Below are 19,223 nucleotides of genomic sequence, written 5' to 3'. Positions count from 1 at the left end.
AAAATTATAGATTGTCTAAAACAGGACTAATTGCAGCCTGAACTATGGAGAGGCTGCAGCCTCTCCATAATCAGGGCCGGCTCCAGCATTTCTGCCGCCCCAAGCAAAAAAAAAAAAAAAAAAAAAAAAAGTCGCGATCGGCGGCGGCAATTGGGAAAAAAAGAAAAAAAAAGCCGCAATCGGCGGTGGCAGTTCAACGGCAGGTCCTTCGCTTCTAGAGGGAGTGAGGGACCTGCCGCCCCCGAATTGCCGCAGGTGCCGCCCCTCTCCCTTGGCTGCCCCAAGCACCTGCTTGTTAAGCTGGTGCCTGGAGCCGGCCCTGTCCATAATATACTAGTGAGCAATCCCACCCTAGTCTTGGAAGGTACAGAGAATGGACTGGGTGTGTACTAAGGAGGTCTTTCCATTTCTGGTTAACATGACTCTGAAACTTGTCTGTCTGAGCAAGTTGTATCAGTCTAGCTTAAGGAGTGATTTTTGTTAAACCAATTTCATCAAACTGTTGCAAAAGGCTGTTATTTTGGTTTAAACCTGGCTTATTTCATTTTAATTTAAGGCAATTAGTAATTGGTTAAACTAAACTGAAATAAGCCACTCTTAGACTGAGATAAGTGTCCACACAAGGGGTGGTACCAGTTTAACTAAAATGGTTTAAAAACTCATTTAATCCTGTGCAACTTTCTTGTATTGTATTGACAAGGCCTTGGAGATATCCTCTGCTTGCCTGGAGAGTAGAAGGAGGGTGATTTTGTTGAGGCCATCAAAAAGGAGCTGTTGTTTCTATGGGGTTCAGGTGGTGGCAGTGGCTAGAGGTGCCCAGCACTTTTATTCTAACTAATCAGATCTTCCTACAGACTGTTTCTAAACTTACAGTCCCATTTCCTCCTTCCTTCTCCTCTGCTGCCTTCAGAGTCCTTTTTAGACTAAGGACCAATTGATCCCAACTCTGAGATCCATTTTCAGCTGAACTTTTTTTTTTTTTTTTTTTAATATCCATTTGAATGTAAATAGATAGGGGGCCCCTTCTGCTTCCTGCATTACCTGCTACAAGGTTGGCTCATCAACTTTTCTCCTCATTTATTTCAGGGATGGGGAGAACATGATGGACCCAGGTGAGGAAGGGGAAGAGAGCTGAGGAAAGCCCAGCAGAGGAACGGGACAGAACATAATGAAAGGGAGAGACACAATAGACTGACAGTAGGTCAGGAAAAGGATAATCTTGGAGACAAAGAATGAAGGGGAAGCAAGAAGTGAGTAAATCACATTTCTTTGTGTTCCCGTTTCTTGGTGTAGTGAGAGGGAGCGGCAGGCCAGGCCTGGAATAGCTAACGGGGAGAGCTGCAGGGTAGCACTCAAGGGGATTGGTAGAGCTCCGTGCAGGGAGTCCTAGCCCTGGACTGGAATAGCAGGGGGGCTGCTGGCCAGGATTGAAGGTGTTCAGGAGAGATGTGTGGGGAGCACATCTGGAATAGCAGGAGGTGCTGATGATCAGGAATGGGGTCCATCAAGAGAGTTGGGTGGGAATGGAAGCTTTCCCTGTGCCAGTCCACACTGTGTCTGATGCTATTGGTCTTTTACTTTAATGGAGATCAAATACTCCCCAAATGTAAAAATAAATACATCTGTAATATTTTCCAGGTGAAACACAGTGCATGCCCTCTGCTTCCTAACTGTCCCCATAGCTCAGAGGAAGAGGCCAATGGGGAGAGCAGTGGGCTCGGTGCTGAGCTCCTGACCTCCAGAGATGGTGAGCCAAATGTTTGCAGGGAAACTAAATATGGTGACCAGAGCTCAGGCTCAGTAGCTGCAGTGGTTTTGTTGCTGCTGTTCCCTGGCTGAGTTCGACTAGGTCCCAGCCTTTCTGGCGGCGGGCCAGGTGGGAGGAGCTGGTTCTCTCTGTTTGTGTTGTCAAGCGGGCCATGCTGCCAGGATGTGGAGGTCAGGGGGATAGAGGGGGGGGAGGAACGCTATGGGGGTGGAGTTGGGGAAAGCTCAAGCATGTGACTCCGAGGCTGCTGCTCACATTACATCACTGCAACTTCAGCAGCAGCTCCAAGAAGTAAATATTAAGGGCTGGCTGTGCTCACCCGGTCGCCCCCTCTCCTGAGTCCTGACATTCCTGTGCCCCTGGGACCAACTGGGCTGCGCCGAACAGGTCACTCCCTCTCCTGTGGCCTGTGTTATTCCCGTATTGAGCAGGTCACGTCCAATCCCGGGGTTGCTGGCTTTCCTGTGCCACGGAGGAGCTGCAGGACGGAGCTTACTGGTAACTTCTTTCTTTTCATGCTGTCCCGGGGAATCTTGGGATTTGCAGGCACCTTCTTGTTCTGGCTCTACAAAGCTGTGCCTACCCCACGCTGGCTGTACAGTATGTTGTTCCCATGAATCTCGTTAGGGTGGCCATTATGATGGCTTTGTAGTGGCATAAGGAGACTTAAGGTGACTCAGAAAAACACCTGATAAATTGTTTGAGCATAGGTTTGGACTGTGGACCCTCTGTGCAGCTGGGCAGTGTGGCCGAGGAAGCCATTCTGGCCTGTTCCCTAGGCATATTGTCTTCTGGCATAAAGAATGAGCTGAACTTTTCATGTGACTGTGATCCATCTTGGCCTGTCTGTTTGGGTAAGGTTGGGAGGCAGCTTAGGTGGAAGGAGAAAGGTGTCAAAAGGGGGCGGGGATGCTTTTTGCACCCATTTGGTGCATTTTTGTTGCCCAGCTGCAAGATACCCATTTTCTTATGTCTTCAGTGATAGGACGCAGGAATGGAGAATGCTTTGGGGAAGGGGGGGGGGGGGAGTTTCCCATTGAGCCAGGCTGTGGTCTCTCTTTAGGAGATACTCTGTAAGGTTTCTCTCTGACATGCTTAGATCAAGCTCTGCCTCTTCTGTACATGTTTTTGGGGGATATCACATCACCTGGGCCCCCACAGATCCAACCTGGCCCTGCTTCAGTGTAATGCTGCAGCTCCAGTGGTAGGGGAAGGTGACAGACTGATCTGCCATGATGGTTGCAGTACTCCTGTACATTATTCTTGCTCTATTTGAGGCAGGGGGCAGCTGGACTCTTGCCTGAATCCTCTTTTGTTTCTCTAAGTGGTTTTTAATTTATTCTCATGCATATGTGCTGGTAAGAGGTTCTGGACTGACATACATTAGGAATGGAGGTCCTTCTAATCCCACATCAGGTATAGCACGGGCAGTGATAGGTCATCTTCCTCACATTACTGTCAGTGTTTCTCATCTTTGTCCTGGAGGGATCACATGTAGGGGTGCTGCCATGAGTTATCCAATCCTTGGCCTGTCTACTGAATGTGCCAAATAAGGCCAGTTGTGGTAGCGTTTTTTGTGTCGCGGACACCAGTCCTAGTAGGAACTGACTGAGACCACAACTCATTTCAAACAGGGGCCATCCAATAGAATCAGCTTTTAGTCATTACTAACCTGTGCCGGATTGTAACTGGTGACGGAGAGGTGAAAGTCTTCAGATTCGATTTTAACCTCTCTAACAGTGGTTCCCCTCCAATCCCCTGCAATGTCTTTTATTCTAAATGTGAGCCTTTCTGTTTCTATTCTAAAACAATGTCTATACTTAAACCGCTACGGCGGCACAGTTGCAGTAGCCCTTCAGTGTAGCCACTCAATACAGCGATGACAGGGATTCTTCTGTCACTATAGTTAATCCACCTCCCTGAGAGGTGGTAGCTAGGTTGACAGAAGAATTCTTCTGTTGACCTAGTGCTGTCTACACCGGGGGTTAGGTCGGCTTCACTATGTTGCTCAGGGGGGTGGATTTTTCACACCCCTGAGCAACATAGCTTGGTCGACTTATCTTTTTAGTGTAGACCTGGCCCCAGTGAAATAAAAGGGATTAAATCCCCTAGTTTTAATGAAAAGTTGGAGACGTTATTAATTTGTATTGCAGGCAACCATCAAGAATCAGGGACACATAGTGCTAGGTGTTGCACAGTCATGGTATAAAAAATGACCCCTGGTCTAAAGAGCTCACAGTCTAGATTATTACCAGAAATAACATGTGGATGAGACAAGCGCGTCAGGGGCGGTGGTGTCTAAGGGTGAGGTATCAGTAAGGCTGACTAGTTACACATTAAGCAGAGCAGAGATCTCTGCTCACTGCCTGCCTAGTCAGGTGGGGAGTGGATACCTCTGCTTAATGTATGATAACTCGTTAACTTTCCTGTGTCCTTGTCCTCCCCTTCTCCGAATTCCCCATTTGTCTGTCTCATCCACCAGTTACATCTTGTCATAACCTTGATTGTGAGCTCTGTGGGGCACAGACTGTCTGCACAACTGGGAGTTGCAGGCTGAGTCATATGTTGTCAAAAAATAATTTTAACCTATATTTGAAATAATGTCTCAGATTTGACCTTCTGTTCGTTGTGTTTTGGTCTGCACGTTGGTGACAGTGGGTTCTTTAGCCTGAACCAGACCTGCCAGTCATTGGCAGTAGGGGAATGCCCTTGTCCCTGAAGTTCCCTCCATTTTTTTGCCTTCCCGGTGGCCAGCTGCTCAGTCAGGTGCCTCAGCTGCAGGGCTTTACTGAGGGAAATTCCAGACTTGATTTCAGATTTCTGACTAACAGTTTGGTTTAATATTCTCAACTGTGTCCCAGAGCTGCATTTGCCTTTTGGGAAGATTTCCCCCTCAGCTCTGTTTCCCCTCCTGCAGTGTTTGCAGCAGCTGGTGCCCCTGCAGACTTCAGAGAGAGATCGCGAGGCCAAGAAAAGCCAGCGGCAAAAGGAAGCGTCTTTGCCTCCTGCTTCATCCCCATATTAAGTGTCTCATTGGGGAGCTCAGCCGGCTCTACAGGCAGATTGCACCTTCCCTCATCAGCTCACTCTGGGTGGAGTTGGCTTGGCACCCCTTCCCCAGGCATGGAAAGAACCAGATAGAATTGTGAAAACTGACTCCAGGGGCAAGCGGTTTCCCCTTCTGCAATCCCCAAGAGGGGAGTGAAGCCAGAAGGGCAGCACACTGCATAGAAAATCAAAAATTGTACCTGCAGCCCACACCAGCAGCCATACTCCTGACTGCTGAGGTCAGCCACCTCCTCCCCTCAGGCACTGGGCACAGCATGGACATTGTCAACACATGGTTGCTTAATGGTAGCTTAAGTACAAGCGATCATGACTTGATCACATTTATAATGTGCAAACAGAATGAAGTCCAAACCAGTAATATATATACTTGGTGCATCAAAAAGGGCAGTTACACAAAGCTGAAAAAAATTATCAGCCATATCAGCTGAGAGGAATAATTTAATCAGAAAAATATGAATGATGATTTGGAATTGTTCAAGAACACTCACTTTACTAGATGCCCCAAAACCCTCAATCAAGGAAAAATGCTGTACTGGTTAAAAAGACGACATGGTTTAGAGGGGAAGTGAAGGCAGCTATAAACAAACCCCAAAAACATAACAAATGGAAGAAAGGGGTCGATACTAATTAATATAAATAAGAAACTAGAAATAGTAGAAAATTGATAAGGGAAGCAAAGGGACACATTGAGAAATCTATGGCCAGCAGAGTCAAGGACAATAAGGAGTTTTTAAAGTATATTAGGAACAAAAGAACCCTAACTATGGTATTGATACATTACTAGATGGAAATGGTAGAATGATTGATAATAATGCAGAAAAGGCAGACACGTTCTGTAAATATTTCTGTTTTGTATTTGGGAGGGAAAAAAACAGATAATGTCATACCATAAGATGACACTCTTCCCACTGCACTAGTATCTCAGGAGGATGTTAAACAGCAGCTACTAAAATTAGACATTTTTAAATCAGCAGGCCCAGATAACTTTAATCCAAGAAGTTTAAAAGAGCTGGGTGAAGAGCTTGCTGGATCATTAATGTTGATTTTCAATAAGTCTGTGAACACTGGTGAAGTTTCAGAAGACTGAAAGAAAGCTAATGTTGTGGCAATATTTAAAATGGGTAAATGGGATCACCTGGGTGATCATAGGCCTGTCAGTCTGATGTCAATTTCAGGCAAAATAATGGTGTGGTTAATACAGGACTTGATTAAAAAAGAGTTAATGGAGGGTAATATAATTAATGCCAATCAATATGGGTTTATAGAAAATAGATATTTTCAAAATTGATATTTTTTTATGAGATTACAAGTTTGGTTGATAAAGGTAATAGTGTTAATATAGGTTTCAGAGTAGCAGCCGTGTTAGTCTGTATCCGCAAAAAGAACAGGAGTACTTGTGGCACCTTAGAGACTAACAAATTTATTAGAGCATAAGCTTTCGTGGGCTACAGCCCACTTCTTCGGATGCATAGTTAGTCTCTAAGGTGCCACAAGTACTCCTGTTCTTTTAGTGTTAATATAATAGACTTCTTAAGATGTTGCACAACATTTTAATTAAAAAAACAGAACAATGTAAAATTAACATGACATACATTAAATGGATTAAAAACTGGCTGAAAGGTCTCAAAATACAATTATAAATGGGGAATCCTCATAGAGCAGGTGTGTTTCTACTGGGGTCATGGAAGGATCAGTTCTTGGCCCTACACTATTTAATATCTTTACCAGTGACCTGGAAGAAAACTTAAAATCACCACTGATGAAGTTTGCAGATGACATAAAAATAGGGGAGTTGCAAATAATGAAGAGGACAAGTCACTGATGCAGAGAGATCTGGGTTGCTCAGTAAAGTGGGTGCAAGCAAGCAATATGCATTTTAATACAGCTAAATGTAAATATATGCTTCAAGGAACAAAGAGTGCAGGCCATATTTATAGGATGGGGGACTATCTGGGGAAGCAATAACTCTGAAAAAGATTTGTGGGTCATGATGGTTAATCAGCTGAATGTGAGCTCCCAGTGTGACACTGTGGCCAAAAGGGCTAATGTGATCTTTGGATGCATAAATGGGAATTTCCAGTAGGAGCAGAGAAGTTATTTTATCTCTGTATTTGGCACTGGTGTAACTACTGCTGGAATACTGTGTCTGGTTCAGTGTCCACAATTCAAGAAGAAGTTGATAAATTGTAGAGGGCTCAAAGAAGAGTCATGAGAATGATTAAAGGATTAGAAAACATGCCTTTTAATGATAGATTAAATGAGCTCAAGAAAAGATTAATGGGTTACTTATTTTCAGTCTATAAAGCATCTACCCAAGGAACAAATATTTAATAATAGGCTCTTCAGTCTCGCAGAGAAAAGTATAACATGATTCAATGGCTAGAAGTTGAAACTAGATGAGTTCAGACTGAAAATAAAGTGTACATTTTTAGCTGTGAGGGTAATTAACCCTTGGAACAATTTACCCAGGGTTGTGGTCAATTCTGCATCATTGACAGTTTTTAAATCAAGATTGGATGTTTTTATAGGAATTATTTTGGTAAATTCTGGGGCCTGTGGGATACAAGAGGTCAGATTAGATGATCACAATGTTCTCTTCTGGCTTTGGAATTGATTATTTTATGAACACCAGAGAGTGTGCTAAGAGGCATTTGGGTCCAGTTCCTTTTCTCTGCTGCCACTTCTGTAATAAGCCTCCAGGGATCCCTGCTGATTTCCTTGGGTAGACTTCCAGGGGAGAGACAGACCCATCTGGCCCATGTAGATCCTATGCAATAGAGAGGGTTAGATTTTCTGGGGACTCCGTTCTTCAGCCCCTGGCCAGTATCTTCCCAGAGAGAGTTAGAAGGGGTCCTTGTTTTGATTCCCATAGGTGCGCTCATGCACACACAAAGGGAATTCTTTCTCCTTAGTAGAGAAAAGCCAGTTCTCTGAATGAAAGTTAGGGGATAAAAATAATAAAATGTATATGTTAAACCAAACAAAATAGAGGATAGACTTTTTCAGGCAGAGTACAGAGTCCTGTGAGACTATGCTTAGGAGATCTGGGGCTTCCCTAAGCATGCTACAGCTATTTAACCCTCCTTGTGTTCCTAGGGAAGATATCATAATAGAGGAATGAGGATTTTCTGCCTCACCTAAAAGATTAGGAAAGGATCAGGCTGCTGCTGCAGGTCACAATGCCCTAACCATTTGGCTGTTGTCTTTGGCTGCCACTGTGGATTGCAACACTTTAACGTCCAGGTTATCGTTCTTAGCCGCAGCTGCTGCAGGTTTCCATGCCTTGTCCTTATCCCCATCTCCTCCCTTTAGCAGCTGGCCATGGAGTGATGAAAGGTGGGGGAATAGCCCAGATATGGAAGAACAAGCAGGCAGTAAGGAACATCTTGGCTCACCATCTGTTTATTTCTAGTCCTCTCATCTCCATTTTATAAGGCCAGACGGTTCCTCAGTGTGCTCCAGTCCAAGTTTAATCTGGTATCACTGCGAAAGATAAATGTGGCTATATTCTGTGGTGGTCAGGGACTCATCATTTCTAATTGAGATTTTTACCTGAAAGAATGTCCTCACTATACAGGCCCTTCACAGGCAGCTGACTCCAGGCAGGCATCACCTCAGCCCCCTCCCTGGGGCATGAAAGGTCTCTGTCAACAGCAGCTCAAGCACAATAAAAATAAAGGTGTGAAATGTATTTGACATTCTCCACATGCTTTCACAGTCAGTGCTAACATGGATGGTTAGTATTGCAAATATGATCCCCATCAACCTAAAAATTCCATAGTCTTCTCTCTGAAAAAGATAGTGAGACACAAATTTGTTTCATGCACATGTGGGGCCTTCGGCATGGGCATGGGCAGATCAGTTTCCAGCTCTCTTAGTGATACAGTGGGAAACTTTATGGAAAGCTGAAACTATTCAGAATAACAGGATTATAAATCTATTTTTTCCTTTCTCCTGCCAGAGGCTGTAGAAAAGAATACAAATCCTATGGCAAGATGAAGCAGACCTTGGAGTACAACAAGAGGGAGAATACTATTTTACAAGTGGTAGCTGGAACTAAGCTTGGCAAGCCAGCCAGTTGCCTGGTCAAATAATGTCAAAATTGACTACTTATCATTTGGCTGTGGTCAAATATTCCAGCAAAAAATGCCCTGATGTAGGTGGTGGCCTACCTTTTTGGTTGCATCTTGTTGCCATTCTTTAATTTTTTTAGAACTTAATTTAATTGAAGAACGTCTTGTCAAACCAACCTAATTTCCTTCTTTGACAGGGTTCCTGGCCTAGTGGATGAGGGGAAGCTGTAGATGTGATTGATCTTGATTCTGGTAAGGCTTTTGATACTGTCCCTCATGATGTTCTCATAAGAAATGTGAGGCAATATGTGGTCTAGATGAAATTACTATCAGGTGGTTGGAAAATTGGTTGAAAGACTGCACTCAAAGAGTAGTTATTAATGGTTCGCCATCAAACTGGGGGGACACATCTAGTGGGGTCTGCAAGGGTCTGTCCTTGGTCCGACACTTCAATTTTTTCATTAATGTCTCAGCTAATGGAGTGGAGAGTATGCTTGTAAAATTTGCATATGATGCCAGACTGGGAGGGTTGCTAGCACTTTGTAGGACAGGATTAGAATTCATAATGATCTTCTCAAATTGGAAAATTGGTCTGAAATCCACAAGCACTACAGTTAGGAAGGAGAAATCAAATGGGGAATAACTAGCTAGGCAGTAGTACTGCTGAAAAGGATCAGGGGGTTATAGTGTATCAGAAATTTTATGAGTCAGCAATGTGATGTAGTTGCTAAAAAGACTAATATCATTCTGGGGTGTATGAACTGGAGTGTTGTATGTAAGAAATGGTAGATAATTATCCCCGTCTACTTGGCATTGTGAGGCCTCATTTGTACTGTGTCCAGTTTTGGGCTCCACACTTTAAGAAAGATGTGGATAAATTAGAGAGATCAGAGGAGAGCAACAAAAAATCATAGAAGGTTTAGAAAACCTGACCATGAGGAAAAGTTAAAAAACAACTTGGCATGTTTAGTCTTGAGAAGTAGGTAGCTTTCTTTGGTGGGATCCAGTATTGTGCCTTTAATTCAGGCAAGTAGCCTTTACAACTGTTATAGCATTAATTTCTAAGTAAAATTCAAGAAATATTTTTCCTTCTGTTAAGCATCAAATCCAGTCTTTAGGAACATTTGGCAATCTCAGGCCAGAGAAGTTATGTCTCCTGTCAGGGCCGGCTCTAGGCACCAGCGTCCCAAGCATGCGCTTGGGGCGGCACTTCTGAAGGGGCGGCATTCCGGCCCTTTGGGGCGGCACCTTTACTTCGGCAGTGGCACTCCAGGTTTTTTTTTGCTTGGGGCGGCAAAAAACCAAGAGCCGGCCCTGTCTCCTGTAATGAGATCTGCTAGGTAGCCACATGGCCATCAAGACATACACTCTCTAAAACGCTATATATTGAACATTCAGACTTTAACCTTTGTTAATTTTCAGCAGGTTCTCTCCACTCCTTAATGCCCAGAGAAGACTAGAGGATAATATAATATATTATGGATGTCTATATTTAAAGGATGATCTTATTTCCTACTCTGGAGGCATACTGCTGTGAAAATCCCATTGCAATGAATCTGTGGACCTTAGCAGGATGAAGAATAGGAAAATTTATTTGTACTTACCTGCATATTTCCTTTCTTCAAGTAATAAGTTCCACAGATCCAGTCCACTCTGAATACAAAAGGATCATCCAGAAAACTGGCATTCAACGATTCAGATTTATTTCATTAGGGGAAACTTTTTTTTCCCCTTCGAAATATGTTTAGCACAATCTGTACTTTAGGAAAACAGAACTGCATTATCCTGGCTGTGGAAGTTGTCTCAACTGAAGGGAAGTTCAGGCAGTGGGGCATTCCTCTGCTGCGTGTGATGGACAGGTCTGGTTCTGCTCCCCAGCCGCAAGCAGGCTTAAGAACCCATTGTAATGTATCTGTGAACCTTATTACTCAAAGAAAATATTTTTTTACCTAAATACAAGTAAATTTCCCTGTTGATTTGATCCCATGATGTAGTTGTTCTTAGTTTATTTGATCCTCAGATCAGTTCTTCCACTAATATGTAAATGTGAGATTTGAGCTCATTTCAGCTGGAATTCCAGAAGGACTGATACATGTAATGTTATTGACCCTGTGGCCCATGCTGGACTGGACTGTTAGGGATGGGGCCTTTGGAGGCACCTAAATCTACTGGGTATTTGGAGACATCCTGTTGGAATGGGAGGCTCTTGCATCTCATCTGGTGGGTGTGCCCTGAGTGCAGCCATTTCACTGGCTGGCCCAGAACCAGCAGACTGTGCCTGACTCCAGGACTGTTTTCCAGCTGAGCATTTGTGGTGATGTCAGAGGCTGTGAGAAGGGACAGTGCTTGGCAGGACAAAGTCTGCAGAAAGTTCAACTCCACGTTTGGATTAATGCCTCAGAGGGAATTAGATCTACACACACACTCTGTTGCACAGACTGTCGCACGCCCTCTCACATGCTCTCTTGCTGTTACATAGATCCTCTCTCATTTGCACAGACTTTTTAACCCATCCCACCCATTATTTTTCATTTTGCAGCTTTACAGAAGATTTTCAGTTTCCTTACAAGTTGTTGCAACACATAGAGTTTCTTCTTTTCTTCGGTGTTTAATTGAATTTGGCCCATATAGCAGAAATGCGGTGGTCATGCTGACTAGAGCCAGGCAAAATATGGCTAAATATTGTGCAGGCTTCCTTCACACAGAGCTCCTAAAGTCCTTGCTCCTGACATGCTGTGAACCCCATCCACTATTCCAGTCCTTTCCCCTGCAGCTTCACATCTGTCCATACCCCTAAATACTTCCTGGTACCACCTGATAATCCAGTTCTGGGTTCCCAAGTCCAGCTTTACTGCTGCACCGCAGTCTTGACTCTACTGTGCCATTATCTTAAGTGTAAAGACAGTAAATCCTGCCAAAATATTTGTTTTTTGGACATATGGGGACTAGACAGATATGCAATAGCGATAGTTGAGCTAATTTCTTTTGAAGTGACTCTCTAGTGAATTAAGACCCCAGTCCCAGGATCTATCTAATTTATGTTTTTTATGTAGGCCATGTTACTATGGTATCATCCTTCCTTCCTGGCCACTGTATGCAGACGGGGGGTTATTGCTATTAATGGGAATAAAAACATTTCCCTGCTGGTCATTGGAATCTTCATGATTTTCCTGCCCATTTCTCAACCCAGTACCAAATCTCATTCCTCCTTTATTATTATTATAACTTATTTATTTGTATTGCAACAGAACCGGCAGGCATCAGTCAGGGCCCCATTGTGTTAGGGGCTATACAGACACACTATAAAGAGTCCATGCTCCAAAGAGCATGCAGTCTAAGTTAGTAGTTTTCAAACTTTTTTTCTGACGACCCAGTTAAAGAAAATTGTTGATGCCCGTGACCCAACGGAGCTGGGAATGAGGGGTTTGGGGTGTGGGAGGAGCGCAGGGCTGGGGCAGAGGGTTAGGGTGTGGGGGTGAGGGCTGCAGGATGGGGCTGGGAATGAGAGGTTCAGGGTGTGGGAGGGGGCTCTGGGCTGGGCCCAGGGCTATGGCAGGGGGTTGGAATGCAGGAGGGGGTCCGGGCTGGGTGTGCAGGCTCTGGGGTGGGGCCGGAGATGAGGGGCTCGGGGTGCAGGAGGGGGCTCCAGGCTGGGGGAGGGGGGCTCAGGGCTGGGGCAGGGGATTGGGGCGTGGGTTTACCTCCAGCGGCTCCCAGTCAGCGGCGCAGCTTGGGTACAGAGGTAAGCTTCCCGTCTCTCCTGGCACCTCGGACTGCGCTGTGCCCCCGAAAGCAGCCAGCAGCAGGTCCGGCTCCTAGGCGGAGGCTCACAAGTGGCTCTGCGTGGCTCTTGCCTGCAGGCACCGGCCAGTGGGGGGTGCAGAGCCAGTGCTCGGGCTGGGAGCAGCGCGCAGAGCCCCTTGGCCTCCCCCACCTAGGAGCCAGACCTGCTGCTGGCTGCTTCCGGGGCACAGCGCAGTGTCGCAGCCTGCCTTAGCCGGGCAGCACCGTCAACAGGACTTTTAACAGCCCGGTCAGCGGTGCTGATCAGAGCTGCCGTGACCCAGTCCCTTCCACTCCGTGACCCATTTCTGGATCACGATCCACGGTTTGAAAACCACTGATCTAGGCTATGGCAAGATGCAGCAAGTTGATGAAACAGACAGTAGAAGAGAGAGAGGGAGAATAACTTGTACAATAACGTACCTGGGTTTTTTTTGTTAATAAGCATTACTGTCACCCTCTCTTACTCCCCATCCCTCTCTTCTGTTTTCCTCCTATTTCTTACTCCCAGGGGACCAGAAGTTGCCCAGTTTTGTGGAAATTAGAGAGGCAACAGGCCTGTTTGATAGAGAGAAATCTAGGTTTGGGAGTTGGAGGCAGGAACTCCTGAGTTCTAGTCCTGGCTCAGCCGCTCACTCACCAGATGGCCTTGGGCAATTCACTTATCTTCCCTGTGTCTCTGCTTCCCTGGGATAACTTTTCTGTTTATTTTCTATCATTTCTTAAATGCCAATGGTAGGTTGGGCCATCTCCCTGTCCAGAGGAATTAGTGACAATTAGAGGTTCATACCAAGGAGTTGTGCTGGGGCACTCTGGGGAATCCAGAGGATGTGGCGTTATCTTTGATTTTTCATTGTAATTCTTCCTCTCCTTTCTCTTCTTGTATAGTGCTGGGCTGCAGAAGGCCTTTGGGAGGCAATGATGACGATGGTGGTCTCTCCTACCTTCCAGGATTTTGGAAGGGGGTGGGGGGGAAGATGGTTAATTTGCTTGTTTCTAAAGAGTTTTGCAGATGAAAAGTACCAATAAGTTTGGATGCTATCTGCTTCATTTCCCACTGTTCCCACAGGGAGCAGAGCAGGATTGGACCCTGCAATGTCATTTTCTGGCCTTTATTGAGTTGTGTAGAGGAGCGGACTCACCCCGCGGCGCCTCCTGGGGGTGACTTCCAGGAATTAGCTCCTTCCAGCTCCGGAGCACCCTCTGCAGGCCAGGGATCTGCCTGTCCTCTGGCCCCCATGTCTCTCCCTGGAGCCCGGTGCCTTTTACCTGGGGTGCTGCCCCCTGGCAGTACCAACCAAGTACTTAAACCAAGGTTTAAGTGCAGATCAGCAACTTGTCTGGTGAGCTGCAAGCTTCTCAGCTTTAGTTCCTCAGACCAGGGTTTTGCTTTTATCAGGCTGTTTCCCAGTAAAATTTTTCTGTAGGCTTCCTAGGACGTGGTCTAGACTTAAAAGTTTTGCTGGCACAGCTATGTCAAGAGTGTGTGGAAAAAAAATCACACAGACCTCCAACCAACATAGCTATGACAGTTATACCAGCAAAAAAGTTATTTTGCTAGTATAGCTTTTTTCTTCAGAGAACCGATATAAACTATACCGGCAAAATAAATCTTTTGCTGGTGTAAGCTGAGTCTCCACTAGGAGGATTTGTTGATATAGCTATACTTTTCTATTGTAAACAAGACCCCAGACTAAACACCCCTCCTCTGCTCCCCTACACAAGATGCTGAGCAGACCTGTCTTTGTTTCCCTGTTGGAAAGGGGGGTGTTTGTTGCTGTATTTTTCTCTGCTTCTCCTCCTGAGAGGAGCACAGATGGGATTTTTCCTGTTTGAAGTCCCTGTCAAAGTCAAAGCCACTTTGCGTTTCCTGCCATCCAAAAGTTGGTGCTGATAGTGAAGTCAAACTGATGCTGAGCTGAAGTCAAAGTCAAGCTCCCAGGGTTACTGCAGTTCAGTTTCAAAATAGCAGGCTCTGCCTCTGTTCTCCCATGCAGGTGCTGCAGGGACCTATATAGCTTCTAAGCAGCAGCTGGACTGAATTGGGATTATGTCTTTCGGAGACGTTCCTCTTGTGGAGATAGGGGTGACTCCTATTCCATCACGTGTGTGTTGTGGTGGTGGTGGGGGTCAGGGGTCATCATCATAACATCTTCCTTCCTGAATCCCATACATGCCTTGATTTCTGCTCTCCCTGAGGTCGTATATGCTCTAGATTTGCCTGAGGCTCAGAACCCAATGTGATGGGTACAGTATAAAATCCCAGTTTGAATAGAATAGTCTGGAGTTGAGTTAGGGCTTGTCTACACAAACATTTAGTTTGTGACGAGCTGGGGTATGAATCTACCTTGAGCTAACCCGCTGTGCTCTAACTGTTCACATGGACCCTTCTGATGCACACTAACAGTTCCTCAGTGCACTTTGATCTAGTACTGTTTCAAAGTGGGGGTAGCTCATAGCGCACCAAGGAACTTTTAGTGCATGTCAGCAGGGTCCACACGGACAGTTAGTGCATGGCAAGATATTGAGGGATTGATTGATACCACAGGTTGCTGTGAACTAAATGTTCATGTAGACAAGCCTTGAGGCAGCCATTGTCCAGACCCAGATTGAGCTCTCTGCCAGGGGCTAGCAGAGTTTGGGCAGATGACCACCATGAGAAACTCCATACCAGTAAATGTGACTGTATGAAATCCTGACACCATTCCCTAACTCACCCCCAAACTCTGAGCCACAGGGAACAAATCAGCCTTTCTCGTCATCATTCGCTCACTCATTCAGGGGAGCTGGCATTTACAGGCAAACAGGAAAAGAGGCCAAAGGAGCCCTGCGTACAGTGTGAATGAACTGGAGTAACCCCTTCTCCTTTCTCCTTCTCTCAGTTACAGGACCAAGGGCATCCGGCAGCACACAGGGAGGGAGGGAGCAGAAAAGCACAGCCCATTCTGAGAACTCACTGGCCTGAAAGTACTCACACTCGCTTACTCTTCCTCTCTCACTCCTTGTGCTGCTGTGGGATCTTTAGGCCTCCCAAGCCCTGGGTGGGAGATCACTGTCAGGGCAAAGGCAAAACCTCAGCCATTGGCACTGAAGGAAAAAAGGAACTAACAAGAGAGACAGGCAGGAGGGAGGCTTTGCTGCAGGACCAGGTAGGTGAGCTGGAGGGCTGCTTGTAGGGCAGTTTTTGGGTGGCTCAGTTTTTTTATTTTTTTTATTTTGGGGACCTTGTGGGCTCTGTTGTGAGATTGGATTTGGCCACATCTGAATCCAATCTGCTTTGGGGTTTGGGAATGAGCATTCGTAGCACAGACAGTCCCCTGTTCACTGAAGGATTTAGGACAATGTGAGATATTATGGTCAGTGGGACACCTACAGGGGTAGAAGCGCAGGAGCTGCCAGAAGTGAGGCTGTGCACTGAAGTGGCGTGGAGAAAAGTCCCCAAATCTGATCCTGGCCTGGCCTGGATTATTATATTTATTATTTGTATTGTGGTAGTGTCTAGAGGGCCTGGCCCATTGTTGCTAGGCCCTGTGCAAACATAACAAAGAGACAGTCCCATCTCTGTTACTTCGGTTCTGTATTTCTTCCTGCCTGGGATAAAATTAAAATGGTTTGAAGCCTGTTCTCATTGCCCTTTTATAATCATATAAGAAACATGCCAGGGGCTTCTCACACACACCAACTCAGTAGACGGGTATTGGTAAATATCTCGGGACTTCTCTTCAGCCGGGGCAAAATGCAGTGGCCCAGACCAGTTTGTGGAAGTTCAGAGGAATAACCGGACTCTCCCTTTGACAGTCCCATTCTTCCCCTGCTTTGCTTTGTGATCCAGGACAGGCTGCTGCATTTGACAGAGGCTGGGGGAGAGGTTGCATCTGTACCAGGCTGTTGGGAAGCTGTGGGCAATTTTTTGCATCATCAACATTAAAGGCAGGAATGAATCCCATAAGTTCATCTAGTTCACACCTCCTATCTCTCTGTAGGATTAGTCCCTCAAGGGAAAGTTCCAGGGCTTTAGCGAGTCTGCTTTTCAGTGTCCTAAGTAATGAGGCTTCTCCACTTTCCTTGAGTAATTACTCCATAGTCTAGTAGATCTTACCATTAAGATGTTTTTTTCCCCTGATATTCAGCTTAAATTTCCCCTTCCTAGTTTCATCTCACTCTTCACATCTCCCACCCTAAGTAAGTCCTCCTTTCCTTGGTATTTACATTCCTCAGGTACTTGTACACTGCTATATCTCCCAGCCCCCACTCCAGTCCTCCATAAGACAAGTTGTATTTAGTTGTTTCAGTCTCTTTCTTCTGTTACTTTTCTCTGTACTCCCTCCAGTTTGTGGACATCTTTCTGGTACTGAGATGTCAAAACTGCTACATTATTTCAGATGGAGTCTCCTGAAAGCTGTATGGGGAGACACTATTCTCTGTCTGCTCCAGGACTTTAGGCCAGGAACCAGAGCTGATCTCTGTTTTCCCAGAACTGTACAGAGCGGGGCTATCCCCCTGCTCCATGAATGTTTATACTGTTAAAACTGAGTTGCCTTTTATGCTACCCTGTTGCATTGCGAGCACCTATCTAGTGTGCAGTCCACTATCACTAGGCATCACTGCTTCCCAGGTTTCCCCCTCCCATCTCGGATCTGGGTTTTGAGTTATTTTTCCCCTGAAGTACTAGCTGTGTTTCCCCAGGCTGAGTCTCACTTTATTTTCTGCCTGTGTATCTAATTTCTCTATGTCCCTTTGGGTTATTTCTCTGTCCTGACAGGGTGTTAGCAACTCCTTCCAGTTTAGTATGACCTATGCCTGTCATTAACATACTCTTTACCTTCTTAACAGACACTTGCTGATGATATTAAATCAGACCAATCTTAACTCTGGTTTCACAAGCAGAGCCTGAGAAAAGAGTGCTATAGAGACTAGGAGGAACAAGCGAACCAGTGAGAGCTGGAAAGAACCACTTGCTTCCAGAGACCTGCTCAGAGGAAGTACTAAGGCCTTTTAGGAAGTTTGTGAAAATCTGCTAGATAGTATAAAAGAGAAGGTGCTCATCAGAGCACCAGGTCACTGGGCACCATCCACTCTTCTGATGGGAGAGAATGGGTCTTCCTGTGTATGTTTTTATGCGGTCCTATCACATTGCAAGCTCCTACATAGTGCTGTAACACTTACTCTGTGGGACTCTACTAGATCCAGATCCCAACCCAATGCTTTGTTTTTTATCTCAGCCATTTGGACCTGTAGCCAGTTTTCTGCGAACATGACAGTGTCATAGCTGAGCCATTGTAAATTAAGATTTCAGAAAACTTTTTGTGGGATACTCTGGGGCCAGCTTTCTAAGAGAGAATCAAATTGGCTCTTTGATGCTCAAATGTGTATTTTACAAGTTTGAACTCATTTAGGAAATTTGGGCACATGTCTTAAGTGTCTACATTTGAAAGCTAGGACTGTCTATCAAATGCACTTGTTCACTTGGTCATATTCACAAAGGCTCCTGTGCTGTTATACAGGAGTACGCACAAAGGCACAATTCCACTGACACGTATGGGGAGACGTGTGCTTGTAAGCCCAGTCACAACACATGGACGCACACACAAGTAAAGTTTCTCTGATAGAGTGTCCGTGCACACAGGGGAGTGCACCCAGGTCAGAAGCATACAGGCACATTTATGCTAACAGACATATGGATGGATGCACATATATGCCCCAGGCATACAGGCGCAGTCCCTCTGTCACACACATGCACACCCATTCTTTCAGCAGGTGGCTGGCTAATGCTGCAGTGACATAGGGTTCTGGTCAGCATCCCATGTTTTGTACCACCCCACAGATTTTCACAAACTTCCTAAAAGGCTTCAGCACTTCCTCTGAGCATCTGTTACTGGGAAGGAAGAGGCTCCTCCAGCTCTTGCTGACTCTTGTCTCTCATTCCTTCTGTGGTCTACAGCACACTTTTCCCAGGCTCTCTTTAGGGGAACACATGCCTGGAACAGGGACTGTATGTAAAAAGCTGATTTGTATTTTCTGAGGAAGGCTTGTGGCTCCTGAGGCTCAGGGTTTCTCCCAGAATGCACTGGTCCTTCCAGGAAGACCAAGGGCGTTAGTGGAATTGGGGGTGAGAGAGAAAGACAGTCATGCTTAGCCGGGGAGAAGTCATTGTGACTACTACTGGGCTACTTGCTTATTGTGCACAAACTGTACTCTGCCCGAGGTCATCTCCTTTACTTGTATCTTTTGTGGCTAGGGGACAGAATTTAGACATATCCCAGGCAGCTGTGACTCTTGATTACTGATCAGATGGAAGATTTCCAGAATGAATGGAGGGGAAGTTCTCTTGGGAATTGGAATGGGACTGTTGCCTGTGGGATGGGGTGGGAGCTCAGGCTGTGGGGGTTAGTCCCTGTGAAGGAATGGATAAGAGCCCTGGCTGTATAGAGAGTTTCTGTGTGGGACAGGAGTGGAGCCCTGGCTGTGGGAGTGGGAATGCTGGCTGCAGGGGCTCAGTGGGTATGAGGGTGGGAGCACTCACTGCAGAG

General features: G+C 45.7%; 1 protein-coding gene across 1 annotated transcript in view; it reads left to right on the top strand.

Moving 5' to 3' along the window:
• Positions 1-2,027: 2,027 nt before the first annotated feature.
• Positions 2,028-19,223, top strand: part of NR1H3 (nuclear receptor subfamily 1 group H member 3) — a 47,137-nt gene continuing 29,941 nt past the window's right edge. The window contains exons 1-2 of the mRNA XM_065402687.1: positions 2,028-2,266; positions 9,108-9,162. The gene's annotated coding sequence lies outside the window, so the exon portion shown is untranslated. The remainder of the gene's footprint in view (positions 2,267-9,107; positions 9,163-19,223) is intronic.

The sequence above is a fragment of the Emys orbicularis genome, chromosome 4 (genome assembly GCF_028017835.1).
Source record: "Emys orbicularis isolate rEmyOrb1 chromosome 4, rEmyOrb1.hap1, whole genome shotgun sequence".
Classification (NCBI taxonomy): Eukaryota; Metazoa; Chordata; order Testudines; family Emydidae; genus Emys; species Emys orbicularis.
Note: the sequence above shows the minus strand (reverse complement) of the source record. Positions and strands in the feature narration are given on the sequence as shown.